Raw genomic sequence first — 22752 nt, forward strand, 5'->3', positions numbered from 1 at the left:
CACCGTGAACTATCCACCCAGCCATAGCTGTGCAGTAACTCTTGTTCGTATGGGGCTTTGGAGAACATTAGCACCTCACTTGTCTTCCACGCTCCTTCCGCACAGCAGCCCTGCAGGATACATGTGCCTTGTTGCATGTCAGACTGGTGGTTAAGACATCTACAGTGAATGGTTTCCAAGATTTTCCTTCCAGGCCCACAGTTTGTAAACAGCCTTTTAAAACGCTGTGAAAATGGTTCCATTCGCCCTTTGCCCGTGGATAATAAATAGCAGGAGTCCTGCACTTCACTATGTCTCTTCCTCAGTTCTTCTCCTGAAGGTTGAGTCCAGGGTTAGAAGCTAGTTTCTCTTGGATTTCCTTCATGGCTGAAATTTGTTAACAAGCACTTGATTACTGCAGTGGAAGTAACTTGGGAGGTAATGGCTACTTCCGGCTATTTGCTGAAGTAATCAATTGCACTAATAGCATAGCAGCAATCCCCTGCTACTACTTGAGGTGTTCCTCCTATTTCAATAGCATTTCCCCCCACTGTAGAAGAAAGGATCTGGCAACAAAAGGCATCGCATGCTCCAGCTGTTTTATCAGGCTGTGACTGGGTGACAGTAGCTTTGTTATGCCTCAGACAGGGTCTGTGGGATGTTTACAGCTTTCCTCAACTTCAGAGCTGAATCCTAGCTCCCTGCACATATCCCTCACTCTTTGCTTGATTTGGGCTGCCCTGTGCGTGAATGTTACAAACATGTTGAATACAACTGAGTCAGGTTGTGGCAAGTGCCTTTGGCTGTTGAAGGTAACAAATCATGCTTACTATTTTTAGGAGTTGTGTTAGTGATCAGAGACTGTGGCTGGAAACGGGACTGTATTGTTGTGTGACCTATGCAAATATGAAATAAAAAGTCTTGTCCTGGTACAATGGCTGTAGGCAACTAGTAGTCAGTTCAAATGAAGGGCAGGGTGGTGATAATCAAGATAATTTTTCATTTTAACGCATGTCTTCCAGTTGGCTAATCCTATGCACTTTTTTGTCCAAAATATGTTTTGTTTTCTACTTCCTTATATTCTGTAGATATTGTGTAGCACGAGTTGCTACATTTCTGTCTCACCTTCCAGGTGTTGCCGAAGGCAAATGACCTTCATCACCAGCATTTTCCCACTGTGGGCTATGCCTGTAATTGGAGAAAAGAAAAAAATGCAATGAACAGCTCAGCGTGACCATGCAGCTTATGTCACTTGAACGTGTCAGATGGCAAACTATATTCTTAGTGGTCCTCCTGTGCAGCCAACTTATCTTCCGAAGAGGAAAGAAACCCTTTTTCTCAAGTGGGTGCTTTACCTTTCACCAGGAGGTTTGCTTGGCCTCTTTTGCTCCTCTGATGCACTTGTTCCCTCATGGTTTTCATGTATTCTTTGTGCCAGCAAAAGTACTGGATCTTGCAGAATGAAGACAGTTAGGCAAACAAGGTAATCACTGAGGCTTTTATCAGTCAGTTCCTCAAAATTAAACTGAGCAACATTTATCCGGGAAAACATAGCATTGCTCTGCCTGGCGAATTTCCCTTACTCTTGCATAATGTGGATACATTTGGCATAGACATACCATGAGGTTCAAGTCTCGGGAAAGGATGCCAAGTAGTCACATCTGCTGGCTTGGGTGCCAGAGCAAACACTCCGCGTTGCCTGAGTCAGGGCTTATGCTTCTTTTGGAGTTCAAAAGACTAGTGGAGGGAAGACTGTCTGCATAAAGGAATTTTAGCTGAATGTTCATATAGCTCTCAGATTTCTTTGAGCTGCTCTGGGGTCTCAGCACTGATTATCACCCGGATAACTGTTCCCCCAACACCAGGATGGCCCTTTCAAGATCAGTGAGACAATATGCTGGGAAAGCACTAGGCTGATAATTTAATGTGGCTTTTATAAGAAAAAGATGTGGAATTCTTGTGTTATCTCACTTGCAAGATCCCACCTATTCTTAAGTCATGGTGCATGCAAATACTTGCTCAGACATCCAAAGAAGTTAAGTTTCCTTATAGTCCCAAGAACAGTGCCCTAGTGGAAGGAAATGCTGGTGGATTGCTCTCATTCACAGCTGCCTTGTTAGGCTCATGTAGACTCATATCCCAAGGAAAACCACCCATTTTTTTCTCTTCCTTGGGAACAAGAATCTGAGACAACCAATCATTCAACAATTAAATTCCCTATTTGGTTTTGTAACTCCTGGGGAATGGCTTGCCGTACAGGTAATATCAACATTTTCCAAGGCTAAGTGGGGCCTCACATCTCTCCTGACTGCTGTTTAATACATAAATACAAAAAAAATTGTAAGGGGGGAAGGCTGGAGGAAAGGTAAGGCTGGGGCATTTGTCACAGTCTAAAACAAGATTCCCCCAATTACCTCAAGGCATGTGTATCGGGGATCACCCTTAAGTTACTGAGAGCAGTTGGCTTTCTGTAAGCCCTCTGAAAACATAGCCAGCTGTACGGGAGATACCAGTTAGATCACTATCCAACATCACTTCGGTATAACAGGGATGCCTTAAGATGCTAATTTTAGGAGAATGAGATAGAGCACTCGACACAAAAGAGCACATCACAAGCAGCAACATCACCTCATAGATTTTGAGGGGGAGAGTCAAGAACATTTGAGCTGTTTTCCCTGCAGGAGGACTTCCCTAGAACATTTTATGGATCTTAAGCTGCAGTTTTCCATTCTGCAACCCTACTTCTGCAACATTTCCTTAATCAGTTAAAGGCACTGATGTTTGTGGAGCATAAATTTCAGAAGCACAAGCACACATTTATCTGAAATAACCTGAAATGGATATGTCCAAGTATTCCTGGCAAAAATGGCTGAGTAGCCTTAGAACTGAAAATGAACAGTGCCATCTGAGTCAGTCATAGCTATCATAACTTCTGTGTGAGCTGGGTTTAACACTCACAAAGTACATTTTGGAGTGACACATGGGGCTTGTATCTCATTCAAAAATAATAAATTCATTCAGATATTTGATGGTATATATTACTAGGAGCAAGCAGAAACTCCATCCCTGTGATACATTATTTGCTGCAAGCAATTTACGCAGATGTTATTCTTCTTTTCAAAAGGGAAGTCAGCAAGTGTCTTCTGTGGGATATACTTTATTATGGCTCTCTTCAGCAGAGATCAGCACAGATCCCTGATAGAGGCATTTGCCTGTTGTTTGATTCAGGCTTTGTCTGAGCTAAAGGAGGGGAGAGACGTGGTCAGTGCTTAGAGGCAGATGCAGCCCAGTCTTGGTGGGTGGGAGGGGGAGCAATGCAGCCAGACAGCTCCTATCATGGTCAGCTTGGCTGCGCTTGCAGCACTAAGCAGAGCTAACGGAGGAGACTATGTTACTTTTCTGAATTTCTGTGCTTATTTCTGAGTAAGCAGATCTGCGGATGTTGTCAGGAGACTTCTCTGCTTGGCTGACGTCTTGCAAAACTCAAGAATATGATCTGGATCTGAAGCATTGGGAGGTTCCTCCTGAAGTGAAATACATGCTTTAAAATGCCCTGCTGAAACAGATCATCAGTGAATTAACTGTTTAAAGAAAAGTTCATGTATTAGCCCCCAGTAGCCAAGTTAAGTTTGCAATGAGCTCAGACCAGGCTGCTCAAGGCTTCATCTGGTTGGGTCTTGAATCCTTCAAAGGATGGAGGCTGCGCAACCTCTTCATTTCATGGAGAAATGACACTTGCAATAGTTTAGTTTGCCACCATCAAAGGTAGAAGCTCCACACATCTTCAGCCAGGCTAGTGCCTCTCTGGTATAGCACTTGTCCCTGCCGACTGTGGAGTTTCCTCTTCATTAGTGAGACTGTAGGTTGTCAAGCTGGTTTGTCACAGGAAACAGAGATTCAGTAGGGCAGGGTAGCGATGCCAAGGGAACTGTGGACAGTTTTAGCATCAAAATCTTAAATACTAAAGCTGCACCACTGAGTTGTGCCACCACACCTCTGGACAGGTGAGCCTAGTAATCCAACTGCAAGAGTAATGTGATGTTGTCTATTCTATCGCTGTCTAGTCTGTGTCATGATTTTAAAAGACTCTAGATGTTAGCATGAGGTGTCGTGGACTGCATTTAGAAACTTGGAAGAACTACAGATTTTTCTGTTCACTCCAACAATGTCCCACCTTTCCCACATCCTGCAGAAATCCTGCAAACCCCCATACTTGCAAATCATCTTTAAAATTGAACCATTTCATTGTAATCCAGCAATAGTGAAAGTGCTTTTGTATTTGCTGGGTTTCATTGCACTAAATAGGATTTAAGTTATTTCTCATACTCAGAATTACTACATCTACAAGAGATCTACCAGACAGAAGCCACTTACGGCAGGATTATTTTATCACGTGGACAGTTGTGGAGAAAGGGCAAACACAATCCACCTGCAAAGCCCCATTCTCAAAATAATCTTGCAATAAGCTACACTATAAAAGAGCAGCCCTAAAAGCAAAAGTCCCCACAAGGACTGTCCCTCAATCATTTCTCTGCACCAGCTTCCTGAGTATGAAATGCCATCATGGCTGAGCATAGAGAAGTAAGTGATTTATAACTAAAATGAAGTCTGCAATGGCTAAAGGTCTACATGAGACTGGAGAGTTTGTTTGCTGAGTTGCTATGCAAATTTAACAATTAAATCTTCTCTCAGCTCCTGAGGGAATAAGGGGGATTACTAAGGAGAAGGAATTTGACACGACTGAAAAAAAAAAGAGATGAAAATGGAAGGATTCCCTGTAGTTGATCAGTTCTGCCCTGCACAGTAGGCCACACAGCAGTTAGTGAGAGTTACTACAGAGATTTCCAGCAAGACTTGTACAAAGCAGGAGAAATACAATGAGGAAATATAAAACCTCCACTGTGTAAGTCAACTTTTATTTGTTTGTCTGTTTGCAAAACTGAATTACGAATTTATCTTCAAGGCCTCGAGTGAACTCCACACTTCTTGCTTCTGCATCCAGCCAACTAAAAATAACTAAATAACCTCAGAAAGGGGAAAGAAAAAAAAAGCCAACCAAGAAACAACAGCTCTCTTTGGTTTGACTGTTCTGAGCCTTTTTAATTTTTTTTTTTAATTTAATTTTTTTTCACTATCCCCACTTCCTAAGCTTGGTAGTTTGAACAAGAGACTTCTGTTTTGACAGCCTGTCTCCTGGGTTCCCCACTGAAAAGGCCAAAGCTCCCAGTGAAGCAGCAGTAGCTGCCTTTAAACAGGAGACGAGCACTTCTTGCTTTCCTGTACTGCATGCAAATAGAGAAGCTTAGTGCTACCCAGCTCTGCCAAGCTTCCCTCTAACGTGCCTTCTGCATGGCAATGGCCAGTACAAGTGATCATCCAGCAATGTGTCTTTGGGTGTGTTAATGTCTCTGACCCTGGTCCACTGATCACCCGCTTCGGCAGGGGACTCGTCATCTGTACAAACAGCATTTACAGAGCCCGCAGCCTCCCGGCTGTACGTGACGGGGAGCACTGCTTTATGCTCTGGCTGTTCAGTAGAGCTCTGTGAAGGGCAGCTGCCCCTTCCATGCTTGTAAGTAAAACTTCCATGACAACACCTTCAGCTCATTAGTTTTGTTTGTTCCTTTCTAGAATGGCAGCATATTTTCTAGTTTTTTAAGTGCACTAAAGAATGGGCCATCATATCTGTTACTAAGCTACCCACGGGGTAATTCAGGAAAAGGCTGGAGGTTTTACAAACAGAAGAGGGATGATCACACGACAGAAACTATATTTACTCCTCCAACCCCCACCTCACCACCTGATCCTCTGCTGTGGTGCCAGAACTAGAGCCAGATACATACATTTGTAGTCACACATGCATGAAAATGTGTTTAATAAAGCGAGAAACTCTAAACCCCAAATTAACAAAACTTCAAGCGAATGCAGTCAAGATGCTGCCCTCTTCTGCCTTGCTGTTTGTTTATTTCTTTGAGGAAGGAAAAAGTGATGCTGCCTTCCCTCTGCCAAGGGAAATCCAGGTAGCCAGTCAACCCCAGAAGAGTTAAAGTGCAGTGGACTCTATGGGAGTGGGGGAGCAGGTGGATTATCACGGCAGTTGTGAAGGTGATCTTTGAGTTGACATGTGTAGTGGTTTTCCCGGGGCCACGCAGCAGCTCTGGGCTGCCAAGGCACGGGCCACCATCCACATCTCATTTTTGACCTGACTGTGTCCCCCCAACCAGGGATCTGAAGCTGTAAAATCTGTGCCAGTATGAGATATAGCACCATAGCTTGGGAAAAAAACTCATAGCCAGTTGGCGCCATGAAACATGGCCTAGATTTGCACCCTAGAAGCAAAGAAAAGGCAGAAACAGAAATATGCAGAATACATGTGAAGTCTCCATTTAGTTATGTCAAAATCCTTTGCTGATTGCCCAACATACATTTACACATCTTTCTTTTAAAACTGACTCCAGACTGAGAATAGAAGGAGATTGTAACACGTGATGTAAATGTCTGGACTCTGGCAGAATTTGATAGGGAAGGTCGACACAGTCCCTCATCTGTACTAACGGGGAGAAAAGCCACAAGCAAACCATCATTTTGCTTTGTTGCTTCCTGTACAAACTGCTTCAGGTTCAGGTGCACAAGATAGCATCAGCCACCAGCTTAGGAAATACAGCTTGCTGGCACCACTGAATAATGCTGAGAGTCCTTTTCATATGAAGCAAGGGATTTTCCTCTCCTTTCAAGCCAACCCTGAAAGTGAAACTATAAAGGGAGGACAGTCACCAAAGAGCTGCTGCTAACAGCTATTAAGAACTATCTATGGGCATGTTCTTGGAAAAAAAAAATCTTAAAAGTATCTTATCATTCTGAATAAAAGATTATTTCCCTCCCTAAAACTCTTGAAATCTGGTTAAATCTCCAAATCTCTATCCAGAGATTTTTGATAACTTTCACAACACAATTATTTCAAGGCACTGTTGTGTGGAAGATCATGCATGTGCAGTGGATATTCCCATTTTTATGTTCTTATCTTGCCAAACTTGAATGGCCCTTTTTTTCTCCTGCTATAAAGACTGGACCGTAACTGGAGCACGTGGGCAGAGATGAGGAACAGCAACACACCTGTTTTTCTGTTTTCTTCTCCCCACACACATACCTTCCCACAGAGAATACAAGTAACTCTCATTGATGTTATGAGCTGTGCACATGAACAGCAGCCAGCCAGGGATAAGGATTCATCCATCAGACAAATACAGCAGGATTGATGCAGGGGCGAAGGAGGACAGAGGCGGCAGTGCAGCTCAGCTGGTCCACAGACAGCAGAGAGGAAAGGGTGCACAATGTGCTGCTCCCTCAAAAGATAGTGAGAGTGGAAGGGAGAGAGAAAATAAGGGACTGAGCACAGGCAGTTGGCTAGAAAATGACAAAGAAGAGAAAATGTCACCTTCAGGGAGGAGGTGGTTCTGTAAATGCTGATTCAGGTATAGTCTGAACCAGGGCAGGGAGACATTGAAATGAAAAGGCTCCTGTTTACTTTAACAAATTGCTGTACAATGACTATCTGCTTGGGTCTCTGCCACTTTCTTCCCAGCAGTTTCTCCGTCGTATAACCTGGCTTGTCTTACTTGCATTGGCAGTTTGGCTCACGAGCCCTCCCTCCTTCTCTGCCAGCTCACCTGCAACCCCAGCCAGGTTTCACAGTAGCCACGAGTCCTCCACTGCTCCTGCCTTTTGCTGACAGCACTTTCTGGAGTAAGTATCTCTGGTAGCTCAGCTTTAAAGCCCACGGGCTGTGGCACGCACCAGGTCACACTCCCTTTGTGGGCCATTCATCAGTGTTCCCCATGTCAGGGTGGGAATAAGAAGAAAAGACACAAACTGAGACTGAGGTATGCTAAGGCATGAAAGAAACCTTCAATGCCTGCTTGCTGTAAGCCAGAATGCCCATCCCTTAGTTTTATGAGCAACAGCTTAACTCACAAAATTAGGGAAATGGAAAAAAAATTTCCACCCTGAAGCAAATTTTTTCAGTCAAGTTAAACATTTTTCTCTTGAACAGCAGAGTCTATAAAGGACATGCTGGTGCTTAACCTTGGCAGCACGAGCACTAGGGCTGTGACAATCAATGTAAAGAGCAGAATCAGTGCTTTGAGCATCAGTAAGAATCCTTGAGAACCTTGCATAGAGTGGTGCAAACAGAACAAAAAGAGGGTCACAACTCAACAAAAAGGGCTTAGAAATTTCTCTTCCTCTGCTGAGGTTCAAAGGCTTCTTTCTCTATCTTTGGTAAGAAAACAATACGAAAACAATACGTCATTTATCCGCAATCTTAAAGCTGCAGTTAAGTCCTATCTCCATGCAGATCTTGACAGCTTCAGGCCAAAAGAAAGTAGTCATTGTAGATCTTGAGCACACGTGGTACGACATATGTAGAAGCTGTGTGCGTGTGTGAGAACAGTTGCAGTAGGGACAGCCTGTTGTTAGGAAGCAGATATGCTGAGTTTCAGGTTCATGTTACCAGGAGACTTGAAAAAGTTGAAACTCAGCCTAACCAGGCTGCCAATGGCCTCTAATGAAAATTTCCATTTGGAAAGGCTTGATGTTGACTTGGCATGACACCAAACAAGCAGCCTGCTGCAAAATTTTACACCAATTGTATTTCTCCTAATTAAACCCTGTCTGACCTCAGCATTAAGAAACAATTTGTTTCAGGATATAACCAGCACACATAAGCAATTACATTCTATTTGCCCTATTAGCATTATTTGGCTTCAATGCTTTCTAGTGCTTCTACTGTTGCAAATGCTGCCTGGGAGCCAATGGCATAGAAAGTGTGGAGTGCTTAAACTTTTTTTGTGGGGTAGGGAGGAAAGGGAGGAGAGGAACGGAAGCTTAAACTGAAAATACCATCATCTTCTAGTCAAACCATAGGGACCCAGAAGAAGTGATCAGATGGTGCCTTCAAGTTTATTCAGGGACAATGGAAGACAGAAATAAAGTGACTTATGCAAACCATTGAGAACATATATACCAATTTGCTCCAATTTAAAAAAAAAATGGAGATCATAAACTAATTATCTATTATTTCTCCTAGCTTGTTACTTTTCATCAGCTCTCTAACTTCTGCTTCTCACCAGTCAGTCAGAAATATCAGGAAGGACAGACTTGGGTGTCCTGGCTGTGAAACACTGGAATATAACCTACCCCTAGCAGGACACAGGATGTGCTTGTTGTCTCTGCCTTTCTGACAGCCAGGGAACAGTGGCGGTGGGAAGATGAGTGGTTTGGAGTTGGAGGTGAGAGGTGGGACCATGATGCACCTCCAGTGCTGAGGGGCATCTGTGGAGACTTTTCCAGTTCATTAGGAGTAACTTTCACTGGCAGTTCAGTACCCCTCAGGCACAGAGAGGAGAATTATTTAATACATATGGGATGTGAGGATATAGAAATCATCTCTGCATCATGGTTTCTTCACAGGCCAGCGCTCTGGAAGACCTCTGTCCCCCACAGATGGGTCAGTGCTCTTTGGGTAAGGACCTAGCATGATGAGGAGGTTGGAGGAAGGGGAGAAAGGAGAAGGGGGCGGCCTGTTGACCACACTTTCTGCAACATGCGCAGGGGGACTAAAATGTGAAAGACAGTGGTAGACTGCAGAGGAAAGAGATGAGTAAAACAACCAAATGAGATGTGTCTAGCACAGGACAAATCAGTAACAGTTTGGAGATCTCAACATTTAGTCCACAGTGGGATAGGGCTAATGCCTAAATTAGACCTTTCTGTGTTTCTTTGCCATTGTGAGACTGAAGAAGACTTTCTAGTGTTCAGATGTTCAAGGAACTGACTGGAAAATAGCAGCAAGATGTGTTTGTGCCAAGGCCATTAACCCTCCATTCTTGCCAACATCAAATTAAATAAACTGAGAAAACAATTTGCATAACACTGTCACAGCGACATATAGTCAAAGCAACCTTTTGGAAAACTGAGCTTGTGAAGAGGTAGAGTAGAACAGACACAGTCAATGACTACGTGGTCAGACCTCCTAGTGAATGAGCTCGACCTCTGGAAACAAGCTCCGCAGGTCTATGCGCAGCCTTCACCTACAGTTCTGTCAGACTCCTGCAGGGCTCATATGGGCCATGAAGAGCAGCCTCCCCCTTTGACCTCCGCTGCAAACTGCTGGTAAGTCTTCCTGGTGGTCTTCTAGAGGCTGACGAGATCCAGGAATATACATAAGTATGTGAACCATTTGAAAGCAACAAGAGAACAGGAAAAATAGAGTCTGTTTTTGCTGGAGAACATGGAATCAGCTGGTGTGAAAATGTATGAAGTGACCATTTCTGTCACTGCCTGTACCTATTCAGGCCCCAAGGAGGGAAAGGAAGGAGGCACTTGCTCTTTACAAGCAGTTGACCTGTCTGCTTGAGCAGAACGGCAGCAGCCACTTCCCCGGCTTGCTTTCACGTGAACTAAGCGCATCCAGGAGACACTCCTGTACCAGCTTTGAGTCTTGGCTATTTTTTGTGTCCACATGACAGCAAATGGAGTGCCAGGATCTGTGATACAGGATCTAAGATCTGAAACTCTGCGATGAGACACAAGACAGCATAAGGCACATCTGGAGTTTGAAATCTTTATGCTGAACAGGCACAGCTACTTAGGGTTGCTTCAGAATTGCTATGGATTAGCGAAAAATGTATATATGGATAATTATCAAAGTATACTCTAACTTGAGAGATTCTTTCAGCTCTCAAGAAAAAATTTAAGGCTGAATAAATACAAATATGCATTTTACACATTGCCTAACTATGCTCATTCTTTTCTATGTATTTGCATATTTAAACAATTGACTGTAAAGAATGTGTTGTGCTATCCCACATATAAGCCCAAGAGAGCATGGCTAAATCCTATGCTAATTCTTTGAAAACATAAAGCTTAATTTTATTTAAGTACCAACTCATGTAGTTTAATTTTCTTTCTTGTTTTGATTTTGTTCCCCCATGTCAGTCTCATCAAAAACAAAACACCCAAATACAACCTACCTTAGCACCTGCAAAGTTAAGAAAAAACCCTACAAAAAGGGAAGCTCTCTCTTGGAGCTGTCTGTGAGCAGATACAACACGTTCTTTACAGTCCATTGTGTAAATATGAAAATATGTGGAAATGGAATATATTTAGGCAAGTTTTAAAATGCATAATATTTATTCAACTCTAATAGGTTCTTATTAGGAGTCAATAGAGTCTATCAACTAAATGGGTATTTCAACCATTTTCAATAGACACATTATTTACTCAATAGACCATAATGGTTCTGAAGGAGGCATTAGGGCCTATTATGCAAATCTGTGTGTATTGTAGGTGTATTCAAAAATAGTGAAATTTTGACCCTGGCTGTTCTACAGATCCTGATGCCGTGGCTCTTTAGAAAGAAAATTGTGTAAACCTAGTTTGAATGAAATAGAAAGGTTAGAAGTGGCACAGTGGAAATAATAGATTTTTTGGTCGGGCTACTGAGCAGAGAATATAAAAATTTTTCAGTTCAACTTGAAGCAGTCTTTTTCTTCAGCAAAATAAAAAAAAAAGGAAAAAATAATTTTGTCTCAGAAGAAACATTTCTTTTCACACACAATGTTTTCACTCCTTTTTTTACCCAGTAGCTACACAAATAACTTCATTGCATTTTCGGCTGGTTAGAGCATTCTCCCAGGAGACCTGCAGTGAATAACCTTCTTGATACTGGATGTGAGAGGGAGGGGTTTGAACATGAATTCGGACCTTTGCTAAGATGGCAATGCCAGTCACCCAGCACTCCTGTTGGTCAGACCTCCAATTTCTTTCCAGATATACTGCTCACAAATTGTTTCAGGCTGACTGCGAACAAATTTTTTTAAAAAAATAATTTACTGCAGAAAAAAACTATAAAAATGGCCCATCTGTACTGGCATGGGGAAATCCTAATAGCACTTGGTAGGTGACCTGATTCAAAACTAAGAGGTATTAATGAAGATGCTTCATCCTATTTCAGTGGGTTTTAGATCTGTGTTCCTTGTTGCATGCCAGATACAAAGAGATTTCTTTAGGGAGACTTATAAGCATCCTAGGGGAGACATATAACTAAAAAGATACTTTTGACTCACATACCCACATGAAACTCTCTCAAGTCTGAACTGAAATTGATGAAACAGGTGTCTTCATTCTTACCAAATATTGAAAAAACAAACATTTCTGAAAGAAAAAAGAATATAGGTCCATACCCAACAATTTAACATACAGCAGTGAACCCTGGACGAAGACATCCAGAATAACTCAAGGACCAGAATTAATATCATAAGAGATTGGATAAAATGTTTTGCACATGTGGCTCTATAGCTTGTACAAAGTCTCCAGGTACTGGGTGGATACTGCTGCCCAGTGCTTTGGGCTGTCCATGGTGACTTTGCAGAATAGAAAATAACATACACGTGACATTAAAAAAATACCAAATTGACTTTGCTTTAACTTGCAGTGTACTGAGAGGTTATTTTGACGTGAAGAGCTCCTCTTTCTTTTCTTTTTTTAATGCTGAAATATTCAAAACCAAACAAATGACCAAATGACTGGGTCTGCTTGTGTCAGGAACAGACACAGAAAATGTCTGCAGAAAAATGGTCATATGCAGCAATGAAAATGACTAAGTTACATTCTTTATCTGTGTATAACTGTGTCTAACCAGTATTTTCAGAAAGGGCAGTCACTGGTGAGGCAGGGTTTGTCGAAAGAAGTAATATTTTGTATGAAATTGAACGGCTTGGAATTATTTGCACGGAACTAATGGACACGCATTCTCAGTTGTGTACAGCTGGTATATTTGGAGAAAACCAGATGGAATTCTGGGCACTCAGACCCTTCATCACGTTCTGTTCATCAGAAATTAATTTGCAATTACAGCCTGCAGAATGACCAAGATTATATGAGTGTGTTACATTATATAGTATACTCTTCATATCGTTCTCTGAAGACCATACAAGGTGAGTTAGCTACACTGCCACTTACAGCTTCCTTAGTTTTATTAGTGGCAGCAAGTAGGTCTTCTCCCAAGAAGAAGGTTGCTAGTGTACATCAGCTCAGGTCTCCACAAGCTGAGCGCCATGTGAGCCAAACCCTGTCCCATGACAGTGTAGCTGGACAGTTGTTGCTGGTCTGGAGCTTACAGGAGTGAACATGAGGTAGGAATGGACAGTGCATAGGGATCAACCAGGAAAGGAATGAGGGTGAAGATTTGAGTATCTTGACTATCTAGACAAAAGAACCCTAATCCTGCTATGCTTATCTGTATTCGTGCTTTATGGTCTCATACCACCACCAACAGAACTTCCTTTTTCTCCCCCCCCCCCCCCTTTTTTTTTTTGTCTTTGTAGCAAAGAATTATTGAAATGAGTTTTGGGGCAGATGAATAACCTGGAGGTGCTTTGGCCCATTACTTTCTTTTAGACCATTTGCCTTTAACCCTCACTTGAGCTACTGTTCAACAAAGCTAATAGCTGCAAATTCTTCAGGGATGGTTTGTAAATCATGTCCAAGAAAATAAATATAATGAATGAACAATCTCAGGAGAAAGTCCTGATATTTAAAAAAATAAATGTAAATGAGTCTCAGAAGTATCAAGCCATGAATCAGGCAAAGTACATTAGCAAAAGTGAGGTAGGTTTTGCAGCAATTAGAGGAGGAGATAAAGTCTTCTCCAGGGGACCACACCTGAGTTCTTGAAAGCTCAACCAAAAGCCGGTTGTGTACTGCATCCTGGCATCTAACAGGACAGACCTGAACGTGCTCTGCTCATAACTGCCCTCCCACTCTCCCAGCAGTTCAGTGTGCTTTGGCTGCCACTGAATCAATGGACTTTGATATGAGGAAGCTGGAGCATAGCTTTGAACTCCACTGAACCCAATTATATCTGGTCATTTCAAAGAGCTGTGGCGGTGCTACTCTGAACTAGGAGACAGAGAGTTCATGACAGACTCGAGTGCTGCAGTTGCAGCAGCAAATTCATCCCATGCTGCGGTATTGCAGGTTTTACGCTCCAGAAAAGAACTGGAAATCTGAACTAAGTGCTGCACTAATTAATAGGAAGGCATTTTGGCAACTGGTGTCTGGTATGTCCTGGAGTTAATGCCTTTTAATAGTCATGGCACAAATGGTAAGTTTTATCTCTGAGAGTTAATGGAGGTGTGTAGGGGATTTAAATCCTTTGCTGAAATGGGGGGAAGTCAGCTTTTTTCCCACTACCAGTATAGAGCATACCTTTTGTCTTTGATAATGACACTTGTTTGATGCTCGAGAGAGGATGAGCATAGCAGGGACCTTAATTTCCTAGAGATACAGGGAATACCACATCAAAATGATATTAGAAAGCAGACTTAGTTTTGCCCATGGCTTGTGTAATTAAAACCTAGCCTAGTGATAGGGTACTACATATAGAGAGAAAGACACCCTTGGGCAGAGGACTGCTGAAGTCTTATGCATTGCTAAAGTCTTATTTAAGTCTTTTTTGCTTGGCTTTATTAAAACCAGTTTCATTCCACAGCCCTGAAAATGCACCTGTGAAACGTTTCCGTAGGCTTTCCCCAGTACTGACAGCTTTCAAATGCTCATTGCTGATTCTCTTCTCACAGGGACAAAGCCAGTGAATCAGTCCTGATCTCCACCGCATTAAGCAAGAGCGGCTTCCGCCTGGTTCTCATGGCTGCCTGTGATTTCCCTCAAGAAAAGAGGAGAGGACCAAGAAGGCCTACCTTTCCAGCTTTTTCTCAGGTGGAAAAAACAAGAAACCGTGCACCTTCCACATGCACACACTTGCATATTTTAGTCCTCTTTCCCATTAGAAGGAAATAAAAACTCATGGTAATGTCTAGCCGTTCCACTCTAGAATATATTTCAGTTACAGGTAAACCTTTGCTTTGGATACAGAAGAGATCTGCTGAGACCTGCTCGTGCTTTGTGGTCACATAACTGGAGTTTGGCATTACCCAAATCTCTGCTAAACCCATATTTTTCTTGTGCTTGTAGCTACTGTATAAGATGTTTGGGCTCTTTTTATTACCCCTTTTTGATTGTTGGAATATTTTTCACTCTTTCTAAATACAATTTTAAATGCAGGAAAAATCTTCTTGGGATGGACTCTGACCAATGCCCATTGGACTTTAGACCCACTGATTTGTTGTAATGCACGGGTTTGCAGTTCTGGTTATTCCTTGTACTCCTTGTGAAAAGCTGCCATGAAACAGTAGTGAAAAATGAGCTTTTCCATGTTAAAGTTGTATTGAGAAATCTGTGGTAGAATGGTGAAATTCCCAGGTTTCTAATTGTTCTCTTGATCTTGAGAGGATCCTTTTTACAATGAAGGTGGTGAAACACTGGCACAGGTTGCCCAGAGAGGTGGTGGATGCCCCATCCCTGGAAACATTCAAGGTCAGGCTGGATGGGGCTCTGAGCAACCTGATCTAGTTGAAGATGTCCCTGCCCACGGCAGGGGGGTTGGACTAGATGACCTTTAGAGGTCCCTTCCAACCCAAACTATTCTATGATTCTATGATTCTATGATTTTCAGGTAGTCAGACTGAAAGTGGGAAGGTACTGATTTAAAAAGCATATTATGAGAAGAAGACAGTCCAAATTTTTAAGCTGCAAAGCTAAGCCAAGTTCTTGGTTATTATTAGCTGACACAAAGTTAGTGGAAAGCAACTGTAGCAGAATTCAGAGAAAATAGTCCCCCCCCAAATCTCAAACATAAAAGTGGGAAACTACTGCTTCCCAAATGGTAGCAATAGTCATAAAGGCCTCATCTAAGGACTGTATCTTGTTTGGCTTTAAACAAAACATGAAAGATACCCAATTTTTAATTCTAAATAGCATTTAAGGTAGACAGAGTAGCAAACACAAAACAAAACCCAACAAGTCCCATTATTTTACCTCCAGAATAGCTAGTAAACTTCTTCTGAGTGCTCTTCAGATACTAAAGACAATATTTCTGCCTTAACTTCACATCACTAAAAATTCATTCTGTTATTTCTAATAACTCTCTTAAACATTGGTCTTTTAAAGACATTTCATACATAAACAAATGCTGGTATTCATGTAAAAAAAGTGTACAATGGCCAGAAGCAGAAGCCAACTACTAACAATGTGAAACTGGACTTTGTTAGTGTTTCATATCTCCCAGGTTACTTACATATTTAAAGATTCCCAAGACCAAGGCCTCAGGTTTTTTGCCAGAATACCTGAATAAATATAATCTATAATACTATAAAGGTGAGGTGGATTTTGAAGCTGGGAAGGTATTTTATATCTTCTGATATAAGGAAGTTAATTTAATTGCTTTAATCAAAGCAAAATACAAAATTCAACAGAGTATTAATAACCTCAACCTCAACAGAAAGGCATTTGGTCATGTAGAGTGGGATTTCTTCTGAAAATCATAGAGAAATCTCACTCCAGAGTAATGTCAGATGCTGAATTTTTCCTTCTGTGGTGATAGCATTCAGCGTAGCAACAGATTAACTTTCAGGGAGGAGGAAACAGATCTGGTTGGTTTTGTTGGCATTGTTATGCTCAAGCTGCAGATGCTCTAGTATATTCAGTAAGATTCTGAAAGGGAATTGAATTTTTCTATTCAGTTTTTTTAATATACAGGATCAGCCTCAAACATTTGAGCACATTATACTTGTATTGCCCTGCGGTTCTGGAAAAGACACATACGGTCCCAGAGAAGTCCACATAGTCCCAGAATGCTGTAGGGCATGATATTTTCTGATGAAGATCATCTGTGATTTTTTTCATCCGTCTGTTTCTGCTGTCCAGTTGATAAAACCAATTACAACTCACTCAGTTTTTCATCCGCTGTAGTTAGAGTTGACACAGTCAGAGGACAAAACTCCCACAGGGTGTAACTGCTCTGAAATCAGCATATTAAGGGTATCATTTCAGAATGGTTAGCAACAAGAATTCCCACTGAGAACAACGAGAAAGGATGTTTGTTCATTTAATTGTCTTCTCTGATGCCTGAACAGGCTATGAAGTCCCAAGGACTTATGAAAACGTGAGCTTCAGATTCTAGCCTGGGAGTATGTACTGCGAGGGATCTTGTTTCCTTCCATGTGGTTATGTGAGAAGGTCTTTTAGTTTCCCATCTATAAGCAAGGTGTAACACTAGCTTCACTAATCTCTCATCTTTCTTCTCACTCTGTGCCTAGACTCACAAACACTGTATCTTTTGTTTGCAATAGGTAAAAAGGAAAAATGTTGTGGATAGTCATCTTCAGGTCATTACTGCAAATATAAAAATAACAATTCTGTTGCAAAACTGATGATTCTTCTCAGCGTATTGTCCTAATCACTTTCTCTTCAAATTCATTACCTATAACTCATGAATTGCTTGCCAATGACTGGTCAAAGGCAAGCAATTGCTGTGGTCTTGTTTCTTTTAAACAAACTGCTATTTTCTTTTTCGTTTTCAAGAAGGGGCGAGGAGAAGGTAGCTGTTGCCCCTCTCCCTCTGCCAGGAGTTGTGTCTCTCACTGGGTACTGGAGCTTTGGCACCACGATCGGGAGCTGCCGGTGGTGACAATTCCCTTCCTGAGGCACTTCTCATGCTCTTCAGTGGCTTTTTTGTAGCCGCAGAGCAGTTTCACAGCTGACTTCAGGTGTGCTGTTTGAATACCACTTTTCCAACCGATCTGAGGTTCAAATGAGTTCATCTATCCCTGACACTTGCACACAAGCACTCTGGAAGCATATTCTTTAAAGCCTTCCTTCCTTGGTGTTTCAGAAATAAAGGTGTAAACTTTCTTTAGAGGTCTGAGAAAAAAAAAATATTTCCTTTGCTCTTGTAGGAAGCAGTGAAAGGCCAGCCTTCGAGCTGCACGTACCCCGAGAGGGCCCTTGCTCCAGGAGAGGTGAGAATTACTGGAGATAATATTGCCATCCCCCTCTCTGCATCTGAGGATGGTGAAGCCACCAAGGTGTGCTGTGCTGGCACCTTGGCGCTACAGTCGCGGGAGGGACGGTGTGACGTTACCGGAGCAACCACGCATCCCGCATCACACCTTCTTCTGGGCTGGGGAGGTAGGAGCTGTCTTAAAGGTTTTATCAGGTCTCTTAAAGATTTATGATGCTTCTGTGCCTTCTACTATTGCCCACTTGACCAGTTGGTTGTGGTGGAGAGCAAACAAGGAGGCTGAAAAGCACACCACATGGTAAACATATTTTGAAGGGCATTGTGAAGGGCTGCGGTCTGGAGATTCAGCGTAAAGAGTGTGAGGAGAGCTGGCTGGATCTTATTTGGATTTTCATCAAATGTGCTTTTTCCTTCTCCCAGAAATGCTTCGCCGAGGGGTGCCCATTTGAAGGAAGGTGTGAAGAAGAGCACTTTTGAGGGGCAAGACTCCTTGTCTCTCAAGGGTGTAAAAATCTCCAGTTTTCTAAGCTGAAGTCTGGAGGTTTCTTTATTCTGTAAGTCAAGAATTTTGCAGAATATGAGCCTGTGAAGCCTCTCAAAAGATGGGCTTTTCACTCCATTACAGAATGAAAACAAGTTTGAAAGCTTATGAACTGGAATTGCTGGTCTCCAGATAGCAGTACATGATGAGCTTTTCCCTTACAAAAAACCAGATAAATACTCCAGAATATTGCAATAGCAATCCCGAGTAGAGCCATAAAACCAATGTACAGTGGATGTGTTGGAGCAGAATGGTGACAAACTGCAGTAGTTTAAGGGAAGCATCTGTGCGCGTGGCGGTGTGGAGTACAGATCCAGTCAGTGTGTTACATGCAAGCGGTACCTCTCGTTGGAGCCACGTCTCTGTAAAGCAATAGAAAGGAGCTGAGCTTGTTGAAGCATGGGATGTAAGAACATCTGCCCTTCAAAATGGCAGTAATGCATCAGGTAAATGGAGGTGAGCTTGAGCCGCATGCTGCATCTGACATAATTAAAGGTGGTGGAAAAGTACAGCTGTTGTAGTGGGGAGATATGGTTTAATATATCTATCACAAAGAATGCCTTTGTAAGAAGACTGGAGCCGGAAATAAAGATGCACCAGATTTGTACCAGCAACAGGATTTCCCAGTACGTATTCTGCAGCTTTCATCAGACACTTTGTAGCACCTGCTGCAAAATGACTGTTATCTCTGGGCATGTTTGAAATGTTAAGCTACACTTCCATGGATTATGTCAGGTTACATCTTGTTGCAAGGGACAAATCACGCACAATGGCTTAGCCCTCCAACTTCTGTTCTTTGATGAAACTGTTGGGTAACTGTCAGGACAGTATGAGAAGTGGCAGACAAACCTTAGATTGGTTCAGGAGACAAGGGTCTCGTGGTGTTAGACCCCCATCCTGTACTCATACAACAGCCTCCTCCCTGGGCTCTGTAAGAAGACGGCTTAAACAAAACAAGGCCTGTGTCAAAATCTTAAATGGGATATGCAAAATAAGAATAATAAAGCAGGAGTGGCCCAAGTAACAGAGTTTCATGAGGAGAATGTGAAGCATGCAAAAAAAAAAGGGGGAAAAAAAAAAAGAAATGAGGCCAGGCAAATGACTGCACAGATTGCAATTTAGATAGAAAAAATGCACTAAGACCAGCAAGAAACCCATTTAAGCTGAGAAAGAACCAAGGCAAGCACCAGAGTTTTAGTTGCCTCAGTCATTAACCAAGCACAGATTTTAAGGATGTTCAATAAATGGAATTGACAGGTCTTCAAAACACAGTTAATATGGGAATGAAATGACAAATCAGAATAAAAGGTTACACCCAATTGCTGTGCTGCGGCAGAAGAAATTTTATGTGGTGATCTTACTTCAGGAAAAAGAAAGAACAAATAAATAAATGGGAAGGAGGCGAGTTAAGAGACAGAGCTTGTATAAATCTTATGCCTTATCTGTATTATTAGAAATAAAAGATTAGCAAACATCGAGATGTCACTGAAGCAATGCAAGACATGAGGAAAAGGATCCTTGAAAGAATAGAGGGGCATCACCAGCTGACTGGAGATTTTAATGTAAAAACTAGCAGATCCACTATGAACACAGAGAGATCCCCAGCTCCTAGGTGAAATGTTTGGCTCGGTGCCATGGCTGATGTGCTATGGGACAAGAAAACCTTGGAACCTTTCTGTCCGGGAGGGAAGGACTTGATAGTACCCAGGCAAAGCCTGCAGTGAATCAGCCCTGCTCTTGGCAGCTTTTGTATCCTTCTCAAGCTAAAAACTGTCAAAGATGTCTTGCTGCGTGGTCTCTGGTCCTCCCCACTTCCCCAAACTGCAGACGCAGGTAAGCCTGCGATGTCCTTCAGACTTCTTCAGCAATTATTGAGTCCCTCCTGGTGGAGGGGTAGTGCCATGAAGAACTATGGAGTATCAGAGCTAAGGCGATGGCTTGAGCAACTCATTGCTGCAAACAGGGGTTTTTGGCTGAAGCCTGCTAGTGAGAGAGCAGAAGTCTTGCAAGAAGAGTTGGCCATGTACTGTGGAGAGGGAGCAGCCAGCCAGCTGAGCTTGGATGTTAAGCTCTCTAGGGTGGCAGATCTGGGAATTCCTGAACAAGAATAACAGTCTTTGCTGATGCTTTTGCTTTTATTGCATTCAGGAAAATGGGCTTTGGGTGAAATTTTTCCTCCCTTTTTGGGGGGGTAAGTAAACAAGATTATTTTAAGATTATGCCAAGAGTACAATTGACTTACGCTGCTGATTTCTCATGCTAATGGAAACAACTCTGCAAGGCTTTGAAACTTTGGCTAATCATTCAGCCAAAATTGCTACTCTATTTTAATAATAAAGACATCTCTTGATGATTTTGTTCTGGATTCACTAATCCAATCACAAATGCCTTTTCTCTGTAGTTTCTTTGTACTCATATTTCTTACTCTTTTTTTAATATAAAAATAATTGGAAAAGCCTCAATAAATAGATTACAGGAACAGAGAGGATTTCCATTACCATGCAAGTTCTTCCCCTTTCAGCATTTGCATGATGATCATTTAATAGCAGAATACAATTAGGGCAACTAGGGCAAAGTGTATGGCTTTGTGCTACATGATATTGCCTTGATTTGCCAATACTGTGAGTGCACAAATGGACCCGCAAAGCTGATTTCACTTGAAAATCCAGATTGGACACTGGTGCAGATGTTGCATCAGGACCTTTTGTGAACAGACATGCATGTCTTAGAACTGTTCCAGGCTCTTTTTCTCCTCAAAAGGGAGAGATGAACTGAGGTCAGCTGTTTTATTTATTTTTATTTATTTATTTATTTATTTTTTTAACGGAACGGATTATTTGTAATCCAGTTTTCTGGAAAGAACTAGTTCGTGCTCAGCAATTTAAAAGTTCCCTGCTTCTTTCCCTTCCAAAACTGCTGTGCTGCTTTCTGCACACAGCCCTCTGCTCTTGCCTCTCCTGGTGCTGTGGGCACTGCCTTCTCCTGTCGGGGTCTTCTGGGTTCCAGCTGCTGTAGGCTTACGGATACCTTCTCCTGAGCCTTTCAGCTCAGTAGAGGGGGAGATCTCACTTGAAAAGGCAAAGACCTGACCAGAAAAATGTGTAGGTCCAACTCTTACTGTTCAGATACAGAGGACATCTGCCAGGTGATTCAGGATGTGATAGTAACGGTCTGGAAATAACAGAAATGGGTCATTTTTGCTGTGATTGCTCCACCTCATTCTCTCTTCTTGTCTCCCTTCCAAACTGTCATCTATACATCTACCACATCCCCACTGCACGCCAAGTGCATCCCTGTGTTCCTGCCACCTCCACCCTCCCTTCCAGGCTCCAGGTGTAAAACACTGCTTTTGAATTTATAGAGTACAAGACACATCCGGAGATCTTCTGGTCTTTTCCAGATAAGGATAGACCAGCTGTGCTGTGGATGTAGAAGAATTAAGATTTCTACACCCTTGCCACATCCAACAGGAAAGTGCAGGCACAAGGAATTGTAGGGCTAACTGTCATTTTCCTTTTGCTTATTTCTATTTTTTTCACACTGCTGAAACCCTTTTTCAGGGGGATACTATTTTGCAAGAATTTAGTCTCATGAGCTGTATTTCTCAACTGAAATCTCAAATTTCTGCTATATTAATGTGATAAGATTATTTATAGGAACTATAACAAGTACTATTCATTTCACAGATTATGACTGCAGCATCCACACAATGGATAGTGTTGGTCAGAAGGCTCAAGAACTAATCATATTTACAGGGAACAACTTAGTAAAGAGGTTTCTCGAAGGGTAAAGTTAACATTTTTATGTGCAGATGATATGGAGTGGTGGTGGTGGCAGTAGGGTAGGTAGGACACAAGTGGAAAAAGCTTAGCTTTTTTTCACTTTGCTTTTGTGATAGTCTTGTTAACAATGTGGGACTCTTTTTAGCAAAGAAGTTTATGGTTTTGTGGCAAATAATTTCATATAGGCAATATTCTAGTCATACAAGTCTCTATTGGGTTGCCAGAGAACTTGTATTCTAGCAGTCTTCCCTTTTCTCATGCCTGTAGGGGGAGGTGAGCTCTGCTTTAGGAAAGGGTGATTTTCAACTTCCTGCAAAGCCATCCCCCATCCTCCAGTATTGTTTAAAGGTGAATACAGCTAGTGAAACAAAAATACGTTGCTTGCCCTCCACTGTTCTGGAAAGCAAGCCTGGTCCGTGCTCCTGTCTATAGTGACCAGAGTGTCCTTGTGATGCTACTTCTGTCCGTCTCTGCAATGCAGTAACCCATCTCCTCTCATCAGTCTTTGCGCGCTTTCCACCTTTGCTCCC

This window comes from Aptenodytes patagonicus, chromosome 3, assembly GCF_965638725.1.
Source record: "Aptenodytes patagonicus chromosome 3, bAptPat1.pri.cur, whole genome shotgun sequence".
NCBI lineage: Eukaryota > Metazoa > Chordata > Aves > Sphenisciformes > Spheniscidae > Aptenodytes > Aptenodytes patagonicus.